Genomic DNA, 17500 nt, shown 5'->3' with positions numbered 1-17500 from the left:
AGAGAGAGAGAGAGAGAGAGAGAGAGAGAGTATTACTGAAAGGGCTTAGTTGATATTGTTAATATGGTGCGTTTTATTCATTTATTGCTTGCAGTGTGCCACGAGAAAATAATATCATTTGAATTTAGAAAAAATGAACTCTTTAAGTAGTTGTACATCAAGGCTCTATTAAAGAGGGCCCGTCGATCTAACTAAGGGTTGATATGTTTAAAATATACAATGACGATAATTCAGATTATAGCCCAAAATAAAAGCTTCAAAAATGAAAGCTTTTCATTATACGTATAGTATGGCCAATGTCTCAAAACGGTTGGGGGGGGGGGGGGGGCTCTAGGTGCACATATTATTTGCAAATAAATACACGTCGGTTGGAGTGAATTAAACGCAACAGTTCTATTCAAATCTTGAAGATTAAAACTTTAAATTTTTAATCTTTTGCATATTAGAAAACTTAAATTCATTATCCTCCAACAAATAATATACATTTTTACCAAAGGTTCATATTATTGATTGCGGATTCCATTTTCAGCATCAGTTCATCCCGACATAATACCATTTTGACGTGATTGGTCACACATTGTTGGTGATTATCTACTATAAAGACGGATATTTAAATGTTTAAGCCTAAATAAATATTTGCCAAAGTCTCAAAATGTCGATATTATTGTATCTCATAATTTGCAAGATGCTGCCTAGCCATACGTTCAATGTTCAAAATGCAGAATGTAACGTCTCACACCCATAAATTATCGACCAACATTCATACCTTATGAAGCATTATCATTGCTCAACATTTAAAAAGTCGATGTAAACGAAACAAAAGCCAAGCTGTCGTGCTTGCTTGATATTTGCAAAGTTGCACGCTGTGGGTGAAATCTATAATTCTGATAATCGGCGCCTTGGTTGTTACTCTTAACTGGGATTGAGTACAAAATGTGCTTAACACGAACAATACACCAATGAAAATAACTTTACATAAGATGTGTGATAAGGTGCTTTGGTGTACGTAGACGTGTGATACGATTACCTGTAGGTATTTGGTTCAGATCCAACTGTGGACGGCGCAAAGTTGTCCTTGAAAAGGGCTCTTTCCACATGGTCTGTCACCGCACTCATGTGTAAAACGAGTACCTGGCTGGTAACAACACGCAGATGTAAATGTCCAGTTTCAACGTTTGATGTTTTTGAGTTAAACAAACTCTGAAATTTGGAGATAACTTCTGTGATACTCTATTTACATAAGTGGCTCCAAGTTAAAGACATTGACAGGTCTTGACAATCGAAAGATATTGTGTTGATATAATGCTGTTAGAGCACTCGCCCGACAAAGTGACCATTATCGATCTAGATTTTTACTCGCGAGGTCCCAGGTTTGAGAGTGTTTTACTAACTTGAGGGTCATTTAAATGGGTCGACATTTGAAGGACGAGTTTTCTCGCCAAATGTTTAAATACGTGCTTTTCCAGAGTACGACATTAACTGGTTAAAACCGCTTTAGCCCGTAAAAATATACAACAACCCGTTTTGTGTCACCACGGAGTCAGTGTAAAAATAAAAATGACACCATGCTTATATTCTGACATGGATTGACTGGCTCCCTTCGTAGGATGTTTGTAATCACAAAGACATAATATATAAATCAAATGACTAGTATATATATATATATATATATATATATATATATATATATATATATATATATATATATATATAATATATATAATACATACATACATACATATAAAATATCTTCATCACATGCTTTCAAAGGTAACATAATCAACTGAATCAAATTTTTTGCATTTGGAAAATTGAGTTAAAAAATCTACATCTCTCGAAGCCGACATTCTCACAAAATAAATAGAGAGCTATGAAAAGTGTCAATAGGGTAGCTTTGACCTCGATAAAAAGACAAAACAAAACAGAGCAAACTCTTTATTTGTTTTGCTTTTGCCTATTGTTGGGTACAAAATTACTCTCTTCCTTCTGTTTTATTCTCTCAAATTTCACAATCATTTAGGTGCATTATTCGCAAGCAATAAAAAATCAAAATTGTCTCCTTAGCAAATTACAGACAAAAATTCTGAGAAACTGTGTTTGATGGTCTGCCCTTCGAAGCAGACAAAAATTAAGAAAAAATTAGCCTTTTTGACTGGTAGAGACTGATAGAGCCTCAAACCTTCGGATAGATTTGGAGTCAGAACGTTTCAGCTAGGATTTCGTCCTGTTGAAAAGTCTTATTTTTGGGGGATGATTTTTGTAAAGAATATTTTTCTAGTTTGTCTGATACTGTATTTTGTTCGAGTTTTCAGATTTGTATCTTGCACCAGTAACTGCTCCCTACTTTTTAACTGAAACATACAAAGCAAGACCTGTCAAAATATCTCGAGTTCTGAACAAGAGCAGGTGAGATACCGCATGTTTTGACCAGCACGCTGCATTCCACGGATTGTTTGACCATAACGCTCAACCCCAACTCCCTCCCGCAAATATCCAAGTGATGTACGGCCAGGAATTCCATCTACCTACAGGAATATGATATTATTGTTATTGTTATCATTATTATAGTCTGTCATGCTTCAGTACTCTCATATGTACACACTTTGTTTGAAGGTAAGTAGTAAGGGCAGGCCAAGTACCTTATTATAGTGGAAACATTACCATTTATTTGTGACCCTCCGTCTCAAAACGGTAATATGTCCGGATGACTAGATCCTGGAAATTGAATTTATAGCCACAAATTTGAAACTTGGTGTTAATTTCCATCCCTTACGTTAGAGAATAAAATGCGATTTCTTACTGTACAAAACCTCTGAAATAAATATTTCTCGAATTTTGATTCTTAATTCACGTTTCGGAGTCCTATCCATCCCGACCCAATTCCGTTTTGAGACAGTGGGTCACATTTTGTTTGTTTTCAAGCCTATCACACATTATAAGTAATAGTGATTTTATATTTGTCACTGATCGCTTCAACATGGTATTATATCGGAGTTTATCGGATATTTGAAAATAACGTGAAAATTAAAATGATCAGATAAAAAATAATTTAGTTTGGCTTTTTTTCCCACTTTAAATAAGCTGAATTAATTCTCCTTGATGCACTGTGGCTGACGCATGGATTATTCCAGGCTTCCCTTTAAAAGTACCCTAAAGACACATTTCCCATGCGGAATGAATAAAGGGAATTTTGATTTTTTTTTTTAAATTCTTATATTTTTATATTTTTGACTATACATTCATTTTTAGCACCTGACCCACCTGACATAAAAGTATAATCTCCTGCGATGCAATAATACTTTTTGCCTAGTCAATATGGAATTAAAGATCGGGTCCACAATAAAAATCGATTGCTTTAAGTCTGTCCATTTGTTCCTTCGTGTTTATTTTGTGTTTGTTTTTTGGAAGGGGGGAGTGTGAGTTTTTGTTTTTGTTTTGTTTGTTTGTTTGTTTTGTTGGTATTGCTGATGAAGAGTTTTGTGCGACATAATATTACGTTAAATGCTTGAATTGTTTGATTTATCAAAACTTATCGTCTTTCACGTTATGCTGTGTTTCCACAAGATCTACCCCGCTGCTGCTGTGATTGTAAATATTATAGAGACTACCTATTCAATAGTATCATAATATCCTCGTTCACTACGACAAGATTCTCGAAGTACCGCAGCTCGTAGTCATCCTTTCACGATACTATCTGTGATACATTAATTATATCACAGATAGAGATTCGTAGATTGTAGATCCTCTGATTGCTAATAACATTGCTCGATAGTTGGAAGGGGGGGGGGGGGAGACTGGAGAAGAGTGGGCATGGTGCTTTTGCTCAAGAAATCGCGGCTATTTAAAATTATGAGGTATGCAGAACCCCTGTGGTAATTAATTAAAGATAAGTGATGCCAATGTATGCTGAACCTAATTCAATCGTGAAATATCAATTTTACATACACATACACTCACACGCGCGCAATCTCTCACACACATATTACGGGGAGAGAGAGCGAATGGGAGAGAGAGAGAGAGAGAGAGAGAGAGAGAGAGAGAGAGAGAGAGAGAGAGAGAAATTTATGGATATACATTCAATTAACAATGAAAATGGATAAGTCGCATTATGACAAAGCGCATCACCACGTACAATCAATCACATTGAGATTGTTTCAGAAAACAGACTGCTCTAATTTTAATACAATTAATATTATGTCATCTCCAGAGTAAAGAACATCTTGTTCAATCCCTGCTTGGTGATGACGAAATCTGTAAGGAATAAACATACCGTAGGGGAAGAAGATATTTGGAATAAGGGAAACGACCATCATCATCATCATCATCATAGTCATCATCATCATTATCATCACCACCATCATCACCTAAATCATTATCATCATCTTCACTTTACTAAATCGTTTACGCCAAAGAGCATTTTCTACTTTTGTTTGAGTCAATTTAAATTCACTCACTCTCTTACTCCATTATATATATATATATATATATATATATATATATATATATATATATATATATATATATATATATTATTTTTCATAAACTATTTGTGAATGTTTAAAGATCAACTTCTTACCGAGATAAAGTCTGCTTTTCTTGCTTATCTTGATCTCAAAGTCTGTTGAAATAAGATATTGATAACAAATTAGGTTACTTACAAAAGAAAATGTTTTTATTCTATCACTAAGCTAATATTGTTTCCACCCTGACAGAGACGCTTATGATATTTGTAGTTTTGCTTTTCAGAAGTTCGGAAGTGCTTCCAATCACCGCGCTTGTTTGCCAACTGGCAATGGAAATTAAATTAATGTGGATTAAGATTTGGAATGGAATGTATGATACATGGCCAGACAAAGTATTCCATACACAGTTTTCGGATATTTATCTAACACCAGTACCTGCTCCCTTATTTGTCACTTTGATAGGTATGGATTCCTTAACGCAAAAACTCGTATTTCTTCCCCTAAAACGACTTTGGTTCCATTGTTTTTAACTCAAAGACATTTATAAAAGATCTTAAATACACCCCTCGTCAATTGCTTACCTGTTTAAAAGTCCCACGAATCGATCGTTTAAACGTGATAACATCGTATTGTTGTTTATGCGAAAGGATAGAATAAAAAAATATAAGCCTTCGATCATACAGGTCTGAAAGATTTTGAAGATTTTCCGTGTTAAAATATTCTTTCAAGTCAGTGAATTATTAAGTCGTGTGTTATGCGTGTCAGTATCACTAAGTGTTATGGCACAGTTTTGGACCATAAAAAGACCTAAATTAGGTCTGGGGATTTGAGCTTTCGATATAGGCCCTCCGACGGTATCTCTTCAGGATGCGCATTTTATACCTACTTTGCCCATCCACCAGAGTGGTACGAAAACATTTTGCTATAAACTAGTGTCCTATCAAAAAGGTATCATAAAATGTTTACAGTCCGTATCTATCTCATGTTCACACCAAACTTAATCGGACAGACGTCGACGTCGGCTAAGCAACATCGGCTGAGTCCTGGGCTCACACAAAAATTGGACGTTCGTCCGATTCGGTCGGCCCATCATCAACGCGATCCATGCTGAGAATTGGATACGGTGAATGGAATAATAAACCAGAGCACACCCATCTCTGCTAATGACACGGCTGACATGGACTTATTTGGAGGTCTGATAACCCAATTGATTTAGGGCTCATTGTTGTAAATGGACATCTCAATAAATGAAGCAAAATTTTGTCCATTACAACGATGTTAAACTAGGCCCATAATTGCGTTCGGATGTGAGACTTGACGATTGTCTGTGAAATTTTTATCGTAGCGGGAAATGTAAAAATTCGGGCGACAGATATTGACTCGTCCATTGTCGGTAAATTGGTGTGGATGCGATCATAATAATATTATATGACAAAGAGGGTCTTGTACGGTTGCCGTTATCCCTAGTTTTACAACCTATTTATTATCTTTACTCAATTTGTTTACAATGGTCTTCGACTTCCGTTGACCCAGTAGAGAGTGGAAGGTCAGAGGTGACGGATTCCTGACACACTTTTTATTTTCCCCTTATTGGAAAAATATCTATTGTTATCGTCCGTATTATTAATTACTCAACAGAAACCAGAATGAACTTTGGCGCCACGGGCCTGGAAGACTTCATACATTTTACTTCAGAAAGTGAGTGGAGCAGGCACTTATGTTGGTAACAACAAGATATGGAGTGAGTAGAAAAGTGCCAGAAGACAATAGAGAATAAAAATTTTTTTCGCGGCGGTGGTGGGGTTTGAACCTGCGACCTTATTGGTACGACAACTCCGCCTGGCAAGTGAGAGCGTGGCTCTACCGTGTGAGCTATCCACGAACACAAAAATATTCGTTTCAAACCCAAAGTCATTTCTAGATCCCTCTCTCACCACTTCTTGAGATCGCCGATTCGTTCGCCACCATCGCGAAGTAATTTTGACCAGCAGTTAAGCTGAATAGCCAATATTCTCATCACAAACATATAACATAGAAACGATTGAGACATTGAGTATGCTCCGGTGTATGGGGTGAATTTTTAATTCAGAAAAGTGAGTGGAGCAGGCACTTATGTTGGTAACAACAAGATATGGAGTGAGTAGAAAAGTGCCAGAAGACAATAGAGAATAAAAAAATTTTTCGCGGCGGTGGTGGGGTTTGAACCTGCGACCTTATTGGTACGACAACTCCGCCTGGCAAGTGAGAGCGTGGCTCTACCGTGTGAGCTATCCACGAACACAAAAATATTCGTTTCAAACCCAAAGTCATTTCTAGATCCCTCTCTCACCCACTTCTTGAGATCGCCGATTCGTTCGCCACCATCGCGAAGTAATTTTGACCAGCAGTTAAGCTTAATAGCCAATATTCTCATCACAAACATATAACATAGAAACGATTGAGACATTGAGTATGCTCCGGTGTATGGGGTGAATTTTTAATTCAGAAAAGTGAGTGGAGCAGGCACTTATGTTGGTAACAACAAGATATGGAGTGAGTAGAAAAAGTGCCAGAAGACAATAGAGGATACAATGTAATCCTCCTGCTCCATCCCCGCCCCTTCTCATTACAAAACAGCTCACTACACAGCCATTATTTCCCTCAATCTTTACACCAGAGTTCTAGTTTGCTCATCTATAGGTTACTAAGCATTATCATTCTCCACAAAGACGACGCCATACGCCGGCGGCAATTCCAACTATACATCAAAGGTCTGGCAGTGGCGGCGGATGCTAGTCGCTGTTGGGATAGCTTTACGGATGAGCGGGCAATGTTTACGCTTGGGTGATCAGGCAGAATTGATGGGTATGGGTGTGTCAATTGCAGTGGCGGTTCTAGCCTATTTACAGTGGTGGGGCAAAGATGATTCGGTCATATATATATATATATATATATATATATATATATATATATATATATATATATATATATATATATATATATATATTTTTTTTTAATTTACCTTTTTATTTTTTTTAAAGTTATTTATTTATTTATTTATTTTTTAATTATTATTTTTTTTCACCTTTAAAAAATAATATTTCAACCGCAAATAATCACATTCACAATGAAATGACAATACCAGTAGATTTTAATTATTCCAAACGTAATCAAAAATGAATCACGAAAGAGAATACAACTAAAAATAAAGCGACAAGACATAATGCGACAACACCTTGACAATACAAGTCCATCTCGTTTTTTAAAATTTGATATCTATCAAAACAGACGAAATTCCGGTCATTTTCTAAAGGGTAGTTAAAATATCTACGATTTTATTAGCCCTGAAAACTACGATTTTTATTTTCCTATTTCAAGTAGGCAGGTCTGCTATGACAAGTATCAGTATCAGTTCCATAGTCAAAATAAGACAAACAAAAACAAAGTTTATTTAATCTTAGGCTTTCGCCAATACTTCATACAATACAATTAAGACAAAATGATGTTACCAATTTCTCCTCATGCATTCGTTAGACTATAACAATAACGACCTTGTTATCTTTACTCCTTACCCAACCAACCCCGAGCTTCCCGCCTCTTCATCGCGACCTATCTTATGTATGTATGAGCTTCAGGACGGGCAAGTACGGAATCTGCCCACCCTTCCTTTAAACGAATTTATTTCCTCTATAACTTAGTTAGAATTCAACTCTCTCCTTTCTCATAAGAGTATTTCTCGTATACTAATTCAATTGTTGAGAAAACCAAAATGGTGGTTGTATTTTATATATTTATTTAGTCGTGACTTTTGAATAAAAGTGTTTTGTTTTATTAGACGGAATACAATAGAAAATTACATTGTTTTGCAAAATTATTTTGTCTGGCAATAAAAATACAGCGGTAATTACTTTAAGAATTAAAAAAAAAAGAACTAACAAATTAATTTGTTAAAAAACAAAACAAAAAAACCCCAAAACAACAACAACAACAACAACAAAAAACAAATAAGAAAACAATTTAAATAAATGAGTTTTGAGAAGCACTAAAGAAAACGAGAAAAAAAAAAGAAAAGTTTAAATGGATAAACAAATGTATAAAAACAATACAAATTAATACTAAATTGATATAAAATTAGTAAATTAATAAATTTAATTCAATACTGGAACATTCCCAAAGTCATTACATCAATGGTACCAGCACAAGTAAGGCAATAAATAAGAAAAAGTTCGTTTGCCAAAATCTCTATTTAGTTTTCACTGGTTAATAAGGTGGGCTCATTTGAATTAGCCCGACCTAGTACTAGAGAGGCCAGACCGCAAAACCACCGTCAGGCGACGTGACGATGAGATGACGATGTGGGCGGAGTGGAGTGGTTGGGGGGGGGGGGGTGATAAAAAAGAACAGTAGCGTATCCTGGTTTATGCATTACGGGATGCATGGTGATTCGCAATCTATCAAAAATACACACAAATTGATTTCAGTACGAAGTATAAAGTTTAAGTAGTAACTTTTGAAATTATCTAATTTAAATTTGATTATTTCAGACCTGGTAATACAGCATATAACTTGAAAAAACAGGCTGGTATTTGCCCACCCTGCCCATTATTACCAGCCGTCCCTGGTCAATTGAATAGTATCGGCACCATCAGCAACATTACTACAAAGCCTTGATTGGAACGAAATTACTAATTCCTAACCCCCTCTCCCTTTCTATATCTCTCATTCTCTCTATCCCCTCCCCCCCCCCTCCCGTCTCTCTCTCTCTCTCTCTCTCTCTCTCTCTCTCTCTCTCTCTCTCTCTCTCTCTCTCTCTCTCTCTCTCACACACACACTCATTAATTATTTTTCCCTCATAAGTTATAAAATCTTTTCCGTCTCTCTTGTTATTTAAATCTATCTATCCGTTTGACTATTTTTAAGTCTATTAATTAATTCTCAATAATCTTTTTTTGACTCAACATCATAAACATCGGACAATAAATCACTCAATCTATCTATCTATCTATCTATCTATCTATCTATCTATCTATCTATCTATCTATCTATCTATCTATCTATCTATCTATCTATCTATCTATCTATCTATATATCTATCTATATATCTATCTATATATCTATCGATCTATCTATTTATCAATCTGTCTATCTATCTATATCTATCTATAATTATACATTCATCTCCATCTATCTGTCTATATAATGTGTTCGTACATCTGTCTTACCATCTAGCTATTAATCACAATTGCTATACAAGAAACAAACAAATCTGTAAATGTTCGTCGGTTCATTTTCATTGTATAATTCTATCTACTTACCTAGTTATTAATTAATTAATTACATTATTTATTTATTCCTTTATTCTTCCATTATATCCCCCCCCCCCCCTCCCTAGTTATCGACTTTTATGAACATGTGTGATTAACTGCTTACTTTTCCTTTTATACCATTTACGGTGAAGAACATTTTTCTTTGAACATTGAAAACGTAAGTAGAATAAAGTTTGATATTATTGCTTCAACGTTGTCAAAAATACACAGAAAATACAATGTAACATGAATGGTATGGGATTTTACCGACGTGTACATATATGCAGGTCTGACATCGGGAACCACTTTTGGTCATCGTTTAACATTGTTAAATGTAATGGAGAATATTTTTAGTCATTTTTTGAGATTTCCATTACAACAAAATAGGCCCATAAGAAATTGGGTTATCAGACCTGCAAATAAGTGCACGTCGGATTTTACCATTGGTCTGTCTTGTGTATGACAGACAAAACGTAAACATTCATTATCACTTGTCACAACGATGTATGTCATGCAAGCAATTCTTGCAACAAGGATAACACGTTAGCAATCATTAACTTATAGATGCTGTGCGCTTGACTAAGAAACTCACAACATTGTCATCCGGGAATATAACGGACCAACACTAAACTATGTGTAACCTTGAACGTTTTGTCTGGTTAATACAGTTTAGTGAAAATTACTCATAAACAATGATGGCAAAATTCAATAACAAAGACGTCAACTTCGTTCTATCTATGCCGACGTTAAATAGGGCAGGTACAAACGGTAAACCCCTGAAAGCAATGAATGTAAAACATTAGTCACGATGGTTAACATGTTATGAAAGCTCAAGTTTATTTTTAAATGCCTGACTCTGGAAAAGTTCATATCTAAAAATTTGGCCAGAAAACTCGTCCTTCCAATATTGACCAATTTAAATGAGCTTTGAGCTTTTATATAGCACAATATCGTCTAAACGTGCTTAAAGCACTTTACAAAAGGCCCATGATCAACAGCAACGCGTAACATGTAGAAAGAGACATGACCATGACGCCTGTTAGGCGATATTACCATTTTTTTTCAACAGAGACCACGCTGTAAACGGCCAGGTACTCATTTTACACATGTGAACGGTAAGAGAATTTGAGTAAAGAGTCTTTCCCAAGGACTCGACCATTCGCCGAGCGAGGCTCGAACCCAGGACCTTCCGATCCAAAAGCGAGTGTCATACCACTAGACCACATAGCCGCACATAGCCCCCATTCTTGGCAAATACTCTCAACCTTGGGACTTCGCGAAGGCATGGAACTCTCATTTCCATGCTATAGCAGCGGATCGATTCTGTTGAAGCTGTAATCATAAATTCACGGACAACTCTCTTATCTTTATCTGTGCCCTGCTCTTGAATCCATCCTCTGTAATCGTCTCCAATCTCTGATTCTTTTGTTTTGGGCCTTCAATGAGGCATGCCTTTTAAAACAATTTGCCGAGAACATTAGCACGATTTGTTTTGAAGACCATTTTTAATTTATTCTTTTGACAAAATTATATTTGTTGTAAAATAAACAAAAACAAAAGAACCAATAAAAATTCTGAAAATGTCCATCTGTTTTTGTTTGGAATTATTATTATTATTACTATTATTATTATTATTATTATTATTATTATTATTATTATTATTATTATTATTATTATTATTATTATTATTATTATTATTATTATTATTATTATTATTATTATTATTATTATTATTATCATTATTATTATTATTATCATCATTCTTCTTCTTCTTCTTCTTCTTCTTCTTCTTCTTCTTCTTCTTCTTCTTCTTCTTCTTCGTCTTCTTCTTCTTCTTCTTTTCTTCTCCATCATAATTATCATCATCATCATCATCATCATCATCATCATCATCATCATCACCATCATCAACAGCTTCTTCTTCTTCTTCTTCTTCTTCTTCTTCTTCTTTTTCTATTGTTACAGCTTAAAAAAATTATCCACTTTTTTCCATAATCTAAAAAATTGAGATTACTGTAGTAATCGAAAATATTATGATTAAACAAACCACAAAATGAAATAAACGCCCCTTGTACCTTGATATTTTTCACTAGCCAAAATTTTGAGAAGTCCCCAACTCATTCCATTCAATAGACAATAAGGGTCAACTTTAGTCCAACACTTAATTCAGGAGTAAATAGGTATCTCATCTAAAGTAGCACCGTCCCTTGTCATATTGTTGTTTTGTAAGATTATCTAATTCCTGCTATAGTTTTTAGTGATGTGGTGTAATACTTTTTAATGAAGAACACTTTTTTTTTTTGTTTTTTTTTTTTAATATTTTTATCCGCACATTGTAACAAGCATCAAGATCTTAGGAAAAATTTCCGTTGTTATCATTACGAACAATTTCCATTGTTATTATAATTATGACACGTAGGTAAGAGTCAATGTGTATATATGTTCAGGTCTGACATCCGAACCCACTTATGGGCCTAATTTAACATTGTTATATTGGACAATACTTTGCGTCATTTTTTTGAGATTTCCATTACAACAATGAGCCCAAAAGGAATTGGGTTATCAGACCTGCAAATAAGTGCGTGTGGGTAAGAGCGAATTGAATGATATAGCCAAAATTGATATTGCTTTGCACATATTAGACCCGGTCTATCTATAATGTGTAAACTAGAATCAATGTTATTTAGTGCAACTGTTAATATTTTTAAACGTTTGATTCTTATGTGTCCTGATGACCTAATTTAAAGCCTCGACGATCTCTGCTTGGTAGGGACATGAGATTCAAATATAGAAAGAACTACATAACCAATTTTATTCCACCCCTCACCCTAAATAGTAAAGCGTATTGATAATATGTTTACAATAATTATATGTGACGTCAGATTATAAATCGTTAAATTTAATTTAAAATTAGATTCTTTAAAAAGAAGAAGTATATCATTTGAGCATCTTTGAACATGTTTTTTTTATTCAAAGATGGCGAAATGAAAATCATTGAGGGACAGAATAAAAGATTTCTCACACTCTTGCTATTTGGAATTCGAACCGTTATTCCCAACGCGCACCCACAAGCTCGTGCAACGGTTGGGAACACGTCAGGAATTCCAAAGAGCAAGAGTGTAAGTATCGTATATTATACCATTTTGTTAAAAAACAAAGAAATACCAATAACAAGTCGTGTAATGCCCCGTCAAATAAGTCATTTATGTCCGACCATAAAGGATTGTATGACCTCATTTTTCAATCTTTTACGATTAATAAACCCCCACCATTTTCTCTTATTTAATTCTGATAAGGATGGTGTTTATATAGACAAACATTGAGATCTTATCATGTAACTCTGGGATACCGTGTTTTAATCTTTGGTAAGGATTTATTACCATATTTTTATCACAGAGCACGATCAAGTTTCCAAAGTTATTTAAAATTTCAGGTTAACCGATTCTTTATAATAAACAAATAAATAATAAAATTCCCTTTATTCATTTCAGAGAGAAAACTTATCTCTAAGGCCTTTTCCAGGGGAAGACTGGAATAACCCAGGCGATATCCGCAATGCAGCGCCGCAAATTAAGCTAGGGTAAAGTGACTTGTTCAAGGCTACACAGCGCAGCGGCGGGTGATCGAACTAGGCCCCTTTCGGGTACGAAGCAAAGACCTTACCGCTGAACTACGCTGCCCCCCCCCCCCCCTCCCCAGCATGTTTCCTGTAACTATGTTTTTTTCAATTGATGTATTAAATTATTATTATCAAGGTCACATTATCAAAATGTCAGGCTGGCTTCAAGGGAAAAGATACCATAAATAACATTTAAACTTCTGCGATCAGAGGTTATGGGAATCAAAAATTAGAGAGCATGCACGGTGTGGCAGGCAAAACAGGAGGAAAAAAAACTACCAGAACACACCATCCAAAATAATTAGCCTGTCTACACTGGGGTTGAACCTCAGACTTGTCGATTACCAGTAAGAAATGCTAGAGGTTACCAAATGGTTGGGACGACTAAAGTCACTGTTTTACTTCATGGAAGCTGTGCAATAATCAATCGCCTTTTTCATTCATCGCCTCGTTCATTTTAGCATCTGACTCTCTGAGTTAATATCTTATAAATTAAAATTTTAAAACGATCGAAGTTTTTTTATCGATCGTACGGAACAATATTCATTCTTCTAAACAAACAAAAATCAACCCATTTCATATTTTTGACAATCAACTCAATTTTGATCAGAGAAAAAAAATCTCGATTTCACCCGGAATTGATCTCGGTCCCTTTGCGTGTGACGCGAGTGCTCTGCCAACTGAGTTATCGGGATCACCACTTAGAAACTGAAACCACCCAAATATGCGTCCTGAAAGATATATAATGGTAGCTCTATCCGAGTAGTAAAATCAATATGTCTACAATGAAAAAAAAATGTTTTGTCTGTGTATAACAGTATTGGTTCGTCTAATTATTTTGGGGGACTTTTGTTCAGTGTATGGTCTATCCGATACAAAACGAGTTTTGTTGTTCTTGATTAAACTGAAAAATAGACGATTAGACTAAAACAATATTTTACCTGTAATCTGATTTCATCAAGTACCAACTAAATCTGTAAATAAAAACGGTGCATCTTGGACTCCCGGGACCCGATTAAAAGTCATAAATTGATCGATTTCATTTGTACCAATGACCAAGAACAAACAGCCTCTTTTGTGTGAGCAGTTAAGTTCCGTTTGCATAATTTTATAGGATAAGATAAAAAAAAATTATAGGGTTTCTGATTTTTACCCAGAAGGCACCGAATTCGATTCCTCCGCCGCTCTAGGTCCGTGTGACTGAGCACATCTCCTCGCGCTAGCTCGCTTCGAGATGCTGCACTGCAAATACTTACATAATAGACTACCACTACCATGCATTATAAGTATCCCGTTGCCAATATCATAGGAGACATTTGGCCCATTCCGCAAATCGTTTTATTATCTCCATAAATACATAAATAAAAAGACTAGGACGATTAAACTCACGCAATATTGCCAACAGATGAAACGGGACAAGGCTATTTGGATAGTATTATTATGGAAAGAATGTCTCAAACACAGTTCATGCACAAACACACACACAACGCAAGTATACTTTCTTCAAAGACTACAAATATTATATTTCCTTAGTGTATAAGTGACCCGAAGCCTCAAACCGATATTATGTCGGAACGGGTTATGGAAATTGAATCTATAGTCACAAATAATATATTTCTGTTCTCATTAGTGACAAATGAAAACGATTTCTTACATTAAAAAACCTGAAAGATCGTGACTTACCATTTTCATTCTAAATGCCCTTCGGGAGGTCCCATTCATTCCAAAATAATTACAGTTTTGAGACAATGGGTCACATACGATATGTACATATATATAGGACTGATATCTGAACCCCATTATGGGCCTAGTTTAAATTCCAAACCTATAATAAAAAAAAAACTAATATTTTTGCCGCATACTTTACAATGCAATTATTAATACGGGTCATTCCCAAAGCAAGACCCCTTTACATCTTAGCTGAGTGAGTGGAGTTGTTGTCTTTCAGAGCGTTGGGCCCGCGGAGCCAGATTTTATCCTGGTTGCAATAACAATAGACAGATAATAACAATTGCTTACTACCATTTTGATGGGACGCTAGTTATCGGTAGTGAGCAATTATTATTATCTGTCTATCGTTATTGCAACCAGGATAAAATACTTTCCGTCCGCCGGATCTGACATACTCAGGTATCTAATCACTGAAAGATTGATAGGAAAGGGGGGGGGGGGAGGGGGAGGTGGTGGTTCAAAAATTTAAAAAATAATTTTAAAAAGTCCAGACTTCACCAAGGATCGACGTCGTTTCTTTTGCGAGTTCTCCAGCAACTAGGCTCTCGAGTTGGGTAATGTGTGTAAATAAGTGAATTTTACAGGAGGAGTTTGAGTTTGCTTAGATCATTGGATTCTTTCGTTTGAGTTCAGAACGAGAAAACAGTAACATCAATGTCAATCTGGCCTATTTAAAAGCCAAAGACATAGCTAATGCTGTTACTGCTCTTTTTGTGAAATTAGCTATCTAGGCCTGCTGTTAAAAAAGAATTAAAATAGAATTGAAACACTTTTAATTGAATATTGTTCTTTTTTCACGTTTGATTTGGAATTCGTCACTTTAAAAAATTGCACCGACATTCCACAGCCGAAACATGGCCGTTATATTTCACTTTCATCTCCCCATGCGTTCTCACAAGTTCTTTCTTTCCTTTATCCCATAACTGCATGACTCCTTTGTTTCCACGGAAAATGTGATGTTGTGAGATTAGGCAGCTAGATAAACATGCTGCCGCTAATTCTTAACCTTGCCGGATAACTGTTGTGCGCCATTGCCTCTCCCTCTTAGATCTCTTTTTCTTATTTTATTTTTCGTCTTCAAGATAGGTTTTACAGTAATTTCGCATCCATTTATCCTTCACCGAATTTTTCTTCCTAATTCTAGTTTTGATTTAATATGTTATTGTTTCAGGTTTTGTTTTTGGAAATAACAATTTTATGTGGGTGAAGAAAGGGGGAGGATGTGGGGGATGTAAATAGATGATACTTTATTTTAAGATTGCTGCAAGATTAATAAAGTTAGTTTATGACAAAGGGGTAATACATCTTTTAATTTTTCCAAGGTCTTAGTTTGTTAGTATCTTTGCTATTTTATTTATTATTTATTTATTTAGTAGTAGTAGTAGTAGTAGTAGTAGTAGTAGTAGTAGTAGTAGTAGTAGTAGTAGTAGTAATAGAAATAATAATAATAATGATAGTAGTAGTAGTAGTAGTAGTAGTAGTAGTAGTAGTAGTAGTAGTAGTAGTAGTAGTAATAGTAGTAATAGTAGTAGTAGTAGTAGTAGTAGTAGTAGTAGTGGTAGTAGTAGTAGTAGTAGTAGTAGTAGTAGTAGTAGTAGTAGTAGTAGTAGTAGTAGTAGTAGTAGTAGTAGTAGTAGTAGTAGTAGAAGAAGAAGAAGAAGAAGTAGCAGTATAAATAGTAAAAAGATGATTATGAAGAAGAAGAATAGGTGTAGTTACAGGAGTAGTAGTGATAGTCGCTAGAAAAATACCATTAAGAAATAGAAGGAGGAAGAGGAGAAGGAAGAGAAGAGAGGATGACCTTTCTTTTTTACTGTTCGCGAACTGTGAAAAGTATTGATTTGTTTTATAGTCAAAGCCTATTTGTCTCCAGTCTCATCTATGTAGCATGGCAAGTCCATTATATAAAATGACAGAAATGCCTAGTTAATATTTGATGTGTCTGTGAGAGAGTGAGTGGTTTGATCTCTGGTATTATGACAGGTTGAGTGCTAGACAGCGGATAGAATTAGCCTGCCAAGTGATTATTCCAACAGTCGCTAATGACAAAATAAAACACAATAAAGTCGTATATTAATAATAGCACATTTTCATGTGACTTGATACGTTGCAATGATCTTTTTTGTTTGTTTAACTTTTTATCAAAGGAAACTATTTTGAACTTAAAAAGTTAATTTCGCACTATATCATTGGCCTGCATTATCTTAGTTTAAACGGTTAGATCTCGGCGTATGAGTTGAATTTTCGCTTGTATGCCAACGATACTCAAATTTATTTCCCTGTTACTAACGATACGAGAGTGGACATTGTATCTCAAGTGGAAGCGTGCGTGAAAGACATAAAAGATTGGATGGTTTTACATAAATTAAAGTTAAATGAGGATAAAACGGAAATAATAAGTT

General features: G+C 35.1%; 1 protein-coding gene across 5 annotated transcripts in view; it reads right to left on the bottom strand.

The window, feature by feature from the left end:
• LOC144958789 (uncharacterized) overlaps nt 1-17500 on the bottom strand; it is a 125737-nt gene that overhangs the window by 51539 nt on the left and 56698 nt on the right. For 3 of the 5 annotated variants that reach the window (XM_078890996.1, XM_078891076.1, XM_078891009.1), the window contains one exon: nt 4577-4618. The exons of the other annotated variants lie outside the window; for them this stretch is intronic. The gene's annotated coding sequence lies outside the window, so the exon portion shown is untranslated. The remainder of the gene's footprint in view (nt 1-4576; nt 4619-17500) is intronic. 5 annotated transcript variants of the gene reach the window in all.

Source organism: Berghia stephanieae, chromosome 1 (genome assembly GCF_034508935.2).
Source record: "Berghia stephanieae isolate SIO BIC M18660-M18661 chromosome 1, UCSD_Bste_1.3, whole genome shotgun sequence".
NCBI lineage: Eukaryota > Metazoa > Mollusca > Gastropoda > Nudibranchia > Aeolidiidae > Berghia > Berghia stephanieae.
This window is presented reverse-complemented; position numbering and strand designations above follow the sequence as displayed.